This window comes from Nicotiana tabacum, chromosome 4, assembly GCF_000715075.1.
Source record: "Nicotiana tabacum cultivar K326 chromosome 4, ASM71507v2, whole genome shotgun sequence".
Taxonomy (NCBI): domain Eukaryota; kingdom Viridiplantae; phylum Streptophyta; class Magnoliopsida; order Solanales; family Solanaceae; genus Nicotiana; species Nicotiana tabacum.
Window position 1 is genome coordinate 140,106,679 of NC_134083.1, and position 10,154 is coordinate 140,116,832.

Here is a 10,154-nt window from a genome sequence, read left to right on the forward strand (position 1 = left end):
GGACAAAAAAACAATGCAAAGGATTTTGGAAAAGAAAGAAACAAAAACGCGAAAGGCAAAAGTTAAGCAAAGCAACAGAATTGAAACGAAGCAGCAGTCAGGCTACGCAAGCCTTGTTGCTCTCTATTGATCAGGCGACGTGAGCCTTGTTGCTCGCTACTGAGCTTGCGCCGCTAGGGCTAACACGAGGAGGAGGCGCGCGGCAAATCTTGCGTCGCACGGGCTGAAAGCGAGGTGGACTGTGCATTTTGCCTCGCAAGGCGAGGCCCGTGGCGAGCGTGTTCCGGATTTTTAAAGCCTACTTTGTCTCCTATTTGGTTTTAGACTTGGTTATTTTGTCTAGGTCTCTTCCCTACACATATAAATAGTCATCAAACACCATTTTTCGGGAGTTTGGCAGCCGGAGGCAAGAACATCACGTGGACAGCTTTTGGAGGAGAAAATCATAGAGTTCTTCATCCCTTTATCTTTTCCTTGTAATTTATTTATGCAAAATACTTGGAAAATTGTTACCACGAACATGAGTGGCTAAAACCCATAGTTCTGGGGTTGTGATTTAGCCATGAATATTGTTGTTTTATGCTGACTTAACCTTTATTACAATTCACTAATATATGATTGTTTATTCAATTCAGTGATTAATTACTTAATTGTCTGGCCAGCAGTTAGGTTCTATTTACTATCTATGCTATGCTTGGGAAAGCCATGTTTAGATTAGAGAAGAATTGAAGAGAGCATGATCTTAACTCTTGGGGGGAGGAGGAATTTATGGGTTAGGATATGAATATACATAGTCACCGTGCTTAATTAAATATCATAATCTTAATGCATTCTTGATAGATTGATTTCATAGTAATATAGACGTTAATCTATTTTGAATAGGCGAGTAGTACTTCGGGAGAAGGATATGAGAGCAATTGTTCGATTAATTAGCAATCATGAGTGAATTGTATGAAAGGGAGAGTTCTAGAACACAATAGGAGTGGTGAATCGATCACAACCCTGGAATATTTGTCTCTACTGAATACACCACAATTATTTTGTTACTTGATAATTTAGTTACTACTTAGAATCATAGTTTAGTATAATCACATTCTTGAACTCGATTTTGACTTGACTAAATAACAATCTTGGTGATTTTAGTGGGTACTTGATACAAGTCTCTGTGGGTTTGACACTCGACTTATAATTTTATTACTTGTACGACCACGTATACTTACGTGTACGTTTGGGAGCAACAAGTTTTTGGCGTCGTTGCCGGGGACTTGAATATCAACTACTTTCTAGTTTTTGCTTTAATTGTTTATTTCGTCAAGTCTAACGTTACTTGATTGTTGCTCTGATCTCAGGAACTTCGATTGAATGCGCAGGGTCAAAAGCCAGGACAAACTTAAAGGCTTTGACCACGAACCTAAGAGAACATTTCATAGGAGGTTGAGGGAAGCAAGGGATACAAATAATCTTCAGGCACTTGTTTAATTTCATGTGAACATGGCAGAGGAGCAACACATGGCTTTTCAGGAAGTGGCGATGCCCAGCATTGCTAATGTCACCTCTAACATTATTTTGCCCAGAATCACTAGGCACTTTGAGCTGAAACAAAGCATGATCCAACTACTTCATGCGAATGGGCAGTTTATGGGTCTTCCACACGAGGATCCACAACAGCATATCCTGAACGTCTTGGAGATTAGTGATACTTACATCACTAACGGGGACACTCCAGACTATGTGAGGCTCACACTTTTCCCATTCTCTCTATTGGGCGAAGCAAAGCGATGGCCGAAGGCAGAACCAGCTAATTCTATTTCATCATGGAATGATCTGGCAAGGAAATTTCTGGTAAGGTTCTTCCCTTCAGGCAAAGCTGCAAAGATCAGAAGTGAGATAGTCGCCTTCAAACAGAAAGCGGGGGAGTCTCTATATTCCACTTGGGAGAGGTTCAAGGGGCTGCTCAAAGATTGTCCTCATCATAATCAGACAAACGAAGTGTTAGCTCACACTTTCATATAAGGGCTACATCCTGAGACAAAAATTGTAGTAGATGCTGCAGTTGGAGGTCAAGTGTTTGAGAAAAGCTTTGACGAGATATATGAATTATTAAACAAATTCTCCAAAAGCAATCCGGATTGGCAAGGAGAAATGGACAGACACACAGTGCAAAAATCTGCAGGGGTTCTCGAGTTAGATGTCGTCTCTGCATTATCAGTGCATATTTCTAAGCTGACCAACCAAGTCAATCAGATGACCTTGGTTATTAACAATCAACAAGATCAACCAGTGCAACAAGTTCAAGTGTTTTGTGAAGTATGTGGAGAGGTTCACACGAGCGACTTATGGCCAGTTAATCCAGAGTCTGTCTTCTTTGTGGGTAATGCAAATAGGGGCCAGACAAACCAATATGGGAACACTTACAATCCCAACTGGAGAAACCATCCAAACTTCTCTTGGGGTGGAAATCAAGGTGCTCAAAATCAATACCAACCACAATCACCTCAATAACAATATAGACCACCTCAGGCTTAACAACAGGAAAACTCAACAAATCACGTTGAGGAAATGATGAATAAATTGATGGCTGGCCAACAAGCCCACATCGCAGAGATGATAAAGAAGTGATGGTTGACCAGCAGGCCCAAGCCGCATCAGTGAGAAATTTGGAGTGCCAAATGGGACAACTTGCCAGTGCCCAAAATACTCGACCAGTTGGAGCTCTTCCAAGTGACACTGAGGCTAATCTTAAGGCATCTATTAATTCTATTTTATTACAGAATGTGAGATAATTAGAAGAAGTCTAGTCGGAAAAGAGAAAACAAGTGACCTTTAATGAGAAGTCGGCCACTATAGAGTCAGAATCAGAAAAATAAAAGGAGTCTGAAAAGCCAGATGAAGAGGCGGTGGCTAAGCAACCCCCACCATTAGTTGCGAGACCACCACCTTCGTTCCCTCAAAGATTGCAGAAAGTGAAGGATAATGCCGCGTATAAACAATTTCTTGATATTTTGAAGCAAGTGCAAATAAATATTCCACTGGTAGACATCCCGCAAGAAGTGCCCAAATATGCAAAAGACATCAAGGACATAGTGGAAAATAAAAGGAAGCTAACTGAATTCGAGACTGTGGCACTCACTAAGGAATGTAGCTCTAGAATCCAAAGCAAGCTACCTCAGAAATTGGAGGATCCAGGTATTTTCACTATCCAAATCTCGATTGGTAAGCATACAGTCGGGCAAGCTTTGTGTGATCTTGGAGTGAGCATCAATCTGATGCCGTTATCTGTGTTCAGACAGTTGGGTTTGGGTGAGCCGCACCCAACAACGGTAATCTTACAGTTGGCTGATCGCTCCCTTGCTCATACGGAAGGAGTGATTGAAGATGTGTTAGTTCAAGTTGGGTCTTTTATTTTCCCTGCTGATTTCATTATCTTGGACTACGAGCCTGATCAGGAAGTCCCATTTATTTTGGGGCATCCATTATTATCCACAGGCCGAGCTATTATTGATGTATGCGAATGAAAGATGATGATGAGAGTAGGTGATCAAGTGGAGGTATTTAATGTGTACAAAGCACTCAGATTGCCAGCCCACTATGAAGAGCTATCCATGATTTATGTAGTGGAAAGCAATGCAATGTCATTGGTGCCTTATATGAGCCCCATAGATCCTCTTGAAGGAGCTTTGATTGGGAATGAAAAAGACATTAAAGATAAGATGATGGGCGAAATTGAACAAGTACTTGATATACATCATGAAATTATGTCCATGGGTTGGGAAGTTTGTGGAGTTGGGCAGGCTTGTTACTCTGACCCTTCCTAAGCCATTTATTGAGGAAGTTCCAAAGCTAGAATTAAAGCCCCTTCCAGCACATCTATGCTACGCTTATTTGGGGAACTCTGAAACATTGCCAGTAATTATCTCATCCAGGCTGACTAATGTACAAGAAGAAAAATTGCTCAGAGTACTTCGCGAGCATAAAAAGGCTATAGGGTGGATAATTGTTGACATCAAAGGAATTAGTCCATCATTTTGCATGCATAAAATCTTTATGGAAGATGGACACCACCCCAGTGTTGAGCAGCAGAGGAGATTGAATCCTATCATGAAAGAAGTCGTGAAAAAGAAAGTAATTAAGTGGCTCGATGCTGGTATCATCTTTCCCATCTGTGACAGCAGCTGGGTAAGCCCAGTACAATGTGTGCCTAAAAAGGGAGGGATGATTGTGGTTGAGAATGAAAAAAATGAGCTAATTCCTACTCGCACTGTGAAGGGGTGGAGAGTTTGCATTGATTACAGAAAGCTCAACAAAGCAACCCGCAAGGACCACTTCCTGTTTCCATTCATTGACCAAATGTTGGACAGATTGGCGGGGCATGATTATTATTGCTTCCTTGATGGTTATTTGGGGTACAACCAGATCGTTATATGCTCAGATGATCAGGAGAAGACCACATTTACTTGTCCTTATGGCACTTTCGCCTTCAAGCGAATGCGGTTTGGTCTTTGTAATGCACTAGCTACTTTCCAGCGATGCATGATGGTTATTTTCACTGATATGGTGGAAAAATTTGTGGAAGTTTTTATGGATGATTTTTCAGTCTTTGTGTCTTCTTATGATGATTGTTTGAAGAATTTGAGCAAGGTGTTGGCCCGTTGTGAAGAAACAAATCTGGTATTGAATTGGAAAAAGTGCCATTTTATGGTGCAGGAATGCATCATGTTAGGTCACAGAGTGTCTAGGAGCGGCATTGAAGTTGATAAGGCGAAGGTGGAGGCGATTGAAAAATTACTTCCACCCATTTCTGTGAAGGGTGTCCGGAGTTTCTTGGGACACGCGGGATTCTATCGACGCTTTATTAAAGATTTTTCTAAAATTGCTACTCCTTTGTGCATGTTGCTTGAAAAAGATGTGACTTTCAATTTTGACGGCGCCTGCCTGAAAGCATTTTAAGAGCTCAAAAAGAAGCTGGTGGTTGCCCCTATTATTGCCGCACCAGATTGGTACTTACCATTTGAGTTTATGTGTGATGCAAGTGACCATGCTATTGGGGCAGTGCTAGGCCAGAGGAAGGACAAAATATTTTATTCCATCTACTATGCGAGTAAGACTCTTGATGATGCGTAGCTGAATTACACCACCACTGAAAAGGAGTTGTTAGCTATGGTGTGGGCATTTGAGAAATTTCCGGCATACTTAGTGGGAACAAAAGTCATAGTCCATACCGATTATGCAACAATAAGGTATCTATTTACAAAGAAGGAATCTAAGGCTAGATTGATGCGCTGAGTTTGCAGGAATTTGATGTGGAAATACGAGATCGAAAGGGCGCAGATAACCAAATAGCTGACCATCTATCAAGGCTGGAAAATCACGACCACGTGGAGGAGGGTGACCAAATTAAAGAAGTATTTCCTGATGAGCAACTTTTGTTATCACCCAAGACCCTCCCCCATGGTACGCGAACTATGTGAATTATCTGGTGAGCGAGGAACTTCCACCTGAAATTGAATCTGAAGCTAGAAAGAGGTTTCTACATGATGTGAACTTCTACTATTGGGATGAGCCATATTTGTACAAGCAGTGTGCTGACCAAATGATGAGGTGATGCATACCTGAAAAGAAGGTCGAACTAGTGTTATATGATTGTCATGCATCACCCTATGGGGGCCATCATGGAGGCGATAGAACAACTGCAAAGGTATTATAATCCGGTTTATTTTGGCCAACATTATTCAAGTATGCCCATGCATTTGTTAAGAAGTGTGACCAGTGTCAGAGAACAGGAACAATCACAAAGAGGCATGAAATGCCTTTGAAAAACATCCCGGAGGTCGAGAATTTTGATGTGTGGGGGATAGATTTTATGGGACTATTCCCATTGTCCAGAGGAAACAAATACATTTTGCTAGCAGTTGACTACGTGTCAAAATGGGTAGAGGCGATCACATTGCCAACGAATGATGCCATGGTGGTAGCCGCATTTGTGAAAAAGAACAATTTTCGATTTTCGGGACTCCACGTGCTTTGATTAGTGATGAAGGGACACAGTTTTGCAATCGGTTGTTTAATAACCTTCTATCTAAATATGGAGTCCGCCATAGAGTTGCAATGTCATATCATCCTCAAACAAGTGGACAAGCTGAGGTATCTAATAGAGAAATAAAGCAAATCTTTGAAAAGACGGTGAGTGTTAATAGAAAAGATTGGGCTACAAAGTTAGATGATGCCTTGTGGGCATATAGAACTGCATACAAAACGCCAATTGGGGCGTCGCCGTATAGGTTAGTTTATGGGAAGGCATGTCACTTGCCTGTTGAACTTGAACACAAAGCATATTGGGCCATTAAGAAGTAAAATATGGACCTTGAAGCCGTGGGCGAGAAAAGAGTCTTGCAGTTGAATGAGTTCAGATGAGTTCAGGCTGCACTCTTATGAAAATGCTAAGCTTTACAAAGAAAAGACAAAAAGATGGCATGACAAGCATATCAAACCGCGTCACTTCGAACCAGGCCAACATGTATTATTGTTAAATTCTAGACTAAAGCCATTTCCTGGGAAGTTAAAATCGAGATGGTCCCGTTTGAGGTAGTGAGAGTCACTCCTTATGGTGCAATTGAGCTGCGAGCTTTGAATGGTGAAAGAATTTTTTTTTGGTGAATGGACACATAGTAAAGCATTATTGGGGAGGAATAATTGATCGTGAGAAGACCAAGGTTGTACTTGCTGATGAGTAAGCGAGATTCTGCGTCGTGCTGCGACGTTAAATCAGGCGCTTGTTGGGAGGCAACCCATCTTTACTGCTTTCGTTTTTTTCTATTTTTTTCTTATTATTGTTGTAGTATTTGTTTTTATTTTGTAGGATTATAAGCATAAGAGGCAAAGCCATGGGAAGAGTGCAAAAGCAAGTTAGATGGTGAGAACTAAGTGTGGGGTGCCACACAAAGGACCATGCCTGGGGGAAGTTTGAGTACCCGTGAGCCGCTATTGCTTCAGCCTTTGGCCTTTCAGGGAGTTTCTTATCCACCCTCATTATTGTTTTGCTTATCTATGCATTGGGGATACTGCACTCTTTTAAGTATGGGGTGGGAGAATTTCTCTAGATGATTAGTAGTAGTGCGTTAAAAAAAACCGAAACAAATATAGAAAATTCGGACTTCTCCCGACGATGGATCTCATTCGACAGGTTCCTTGAGGGATTTAATTTGAAAGAAAAAGGAGAAAAATATTTTCTTTATAGGTAGTGTAGTAATTCCCCCTTGGTTTTTCTTTGTACCGCGGTTCTTTTCCAAGGGTTTTGTTTGAACCAGGTGTAGTTAGTTTTATTTTTTAGAAGTAGGAGCCATTGTGCTATGAATTGAATTAAAGCGATATCTCCTGACTTTGTGATGCCTTGAGAATAGTGAGTACTTTGGTTGTGACACTTAAACTCAGTTTTTGACTCTTGCATAAGTATCTTAAATTGTATAATCTTAACTTTGCTTAACTTCTTTGACTAGAGTGTCTTGATGAATCCAATCCTGAGTGAGTTATGTGCCATGTGTGTGTGAGGTTTGTGTGCTATTCTGTGTATTGCATTTAATGTCTAAAACTTGCCCCGTGTGTTTGCGAAGCGAAATAGCAGTTTTGTTCAGTCTAGGAAGTGATATAGGCATTTCTTTGTTGAGCCAGATATATATAGTTTATCCGCCTAATTATTATGTATCGTAGTTAACCCTTTGAGCCTGTAATCCTGTTTCTTGGGCAACCACATTACAAGCCTTACCTCTTTTTTGAATTAACCATCTATTTGAACCTTTTCACCTCTCATAAGCACTTGAATTGTTATGAACTTTGTAAAAGTTAAAGTGTGGGGTGGTTGGTTTGGCTTTTGAGTGGAACTAATGAAATAAGGAGAAAGGTGCACCGTTTTGAAAAAAAAATAAAAGCCGTTTGAATTGAAAAAGAAAGAAAGGAAAAAATAGTTGTATTACTGTGAAAAATATTCCTTGATAGTGGTGACTCTTGATGTAATTGTGCTTAAAGAAGTATGGAGTTAATATAAATTGATGTAAAGGTGGAGTTATGGTTTGACATAAGTGTGGGGTTTAAATGTTAAAGTGTATGTATTAAAGTGATTAGAGAGGTGTAGTCACTCTTATATCCAAATGTATCCTACCCGACCCGCAGCCTACATTACAACCAATTAAAGTCCTACTTGATCCTAGACTGAATGAGCTTGATTAGTAGAGTAGTACACTACGGGCAAGCCTATGGCGCATCTTTTGTGGCATATGAATGTTATTTCTGAGAGTGAGTGAATTTTTTCTATCTTGAGTTCCTGATTGTTCTTAAATTTTAGTGTGTGTGGAACTACTCTCTTTTGTTGTGTAAGGGCACTTGATTCATGAAGGAAAGGTAATGTCATTGACCTCTATTTTAGAGTAAGTGAGTGAGTTGTGAATAATACATGGTACTTGTGAGTCAAATCTTGAGGTGAAGATGTTACACTCTTGCGCTTAGTCTATTTTAAAAATTCTTGGTGTGATGAGTTAGGAGAACTGTTTAAAAAGGTCGTGTCTATATAAAGTGTAGTTTGATTACTCGAGGACGAGCAACGTTTAAGTGTGGGGTAGTAATGTTTGGCTATAATTCCATATTTTTACTGCATTACTTACCTTAAATTTTAGATGTTTTAATGCTAAACTATACTATATTTGTGCTTAATCGAGTCTATTTTATGTGTAGGTACATTGGAGATGCAACTGGAGCAAAGTAAATATTTAAAGGGTGTTTCATGCACTAAAACATTGGGCTTATGATTATATAATGATAAGGAAATTATTGATGAAGAAGGAATAATTGAGACAAGGATTGAAGATAAATCACAAGAGGAAAAAAAGAACAATGCAAAGGATTTTGGAAAATAAAGAAACAAAAACGTGAAAGGCAAAAGTTAAGCAAAGCAACAGAATTGAAACGAAGCAGCAATCAGGCTACGCAAGCCTTGTTGCTCGCTATTGATTAGGCGACATGAGCCTTGTTGCTCGCTACTGAGCTTGCGACGCCAAGGCTAACGCGAGAAGGAGGCGCGCGGCAGATCTTGCATCGCACGGGCTGAAGGCGAGGTGGATTGTGCGTTTTGCCTTGCTAGGCGAGGCCCATGGTGAGCGTGTTCCAGATTTTTAAAGCCTACTTTGTCTCCTATTTGGTTTTGGACTTGGTTATTTCGTCTAGGTCTCTTTCCTACACATATAAATAGTCATTAAATATCGTTTTTCGGTAGTTTGGCGACCGGAGGCAAGAACATCATGTGGACAACTTTTGGAGGAGAAAATCATAGAGTTCTTCATCCATTTATATTTTTCTTGTAATTTATTTATGAAAAATACTTCAAAAATTGTTACCACGAACATGAGTGGATACAACCCATAGTTCTGGGGTTGTGATTTAGCCATGAATATTGTTGTTTTACGTTGACTTAACCTTTATTGCAATTCACTAATATATGGTTGTTTCTTCAATTATTTGATTAATTGCTTAATTTTCTGGCCAGAAATTAGGTTCTATTTACTATCTATGTTATGCTTGAGAAAGCCATGTTTAGATTAGAGAAGAATTGAAGAGAGAATGATCTTAACTCTTAGGGGGCAGATTTGTGGTTAGGATAGGAATATACCTAGCCATCATGCTTAATTAAATATCGTAATCTTAATGCATTCTTGATAGATTGATTTTATAGGAATATAGGCTTTAATTTATTTTGAATAAGAGAGTAGTACTTCGGGATAAGGCTATGAGAGAAATTGTTCGACTAATTAGCAACCATTAGTGAATTGTATGAAATGGAGAGTTAACTAGAACACAATAGGATTGATGAATCGATCACAACCCTGAAATATTTGTCTCTACTGAATACACCACAATTATTTTGCTACTTGATAATTTAGTTACTACTTAGAATTATAGTTTAGTATAATCACATTCTTGAACTCGATTTTGGCTTGACTGAATAACAATCTTGGTGATTTTAGTGGGTAGTTGATACAAGTCTCTGTGGGTTCGACACTCGACTTATAATTTTATTACTTGTACGACCACGTATACTTGCGTGCGCGTTTGAGAGAAACAGTTGTCAAATTTTGTGAGTTTTATCGGGTTCCGAGGTGTACGCCTGAGTT

General features: G+C 39.7%; 1 non-coding gene across 1 annotated transcript; it reads right to left on the reverse strand.

Moving 5' to 3' along the window:
* Nucleotides 1-1,872: 1,872 nt before the first annotated feature.
* LOC142180432 (small nucleolar RNA R71) lies at nucleotides 1,873-1,977 on the reverse strand. The gene has a single exon (XR_012709057.1). It is a non-coding gene; the product is annotated as a small nucleolar RNA R71 (small nucleolar RNA).
* Between the last annotated feature and the right edge of the window lie 8,177 nt (nucleotides 1,978-10,154).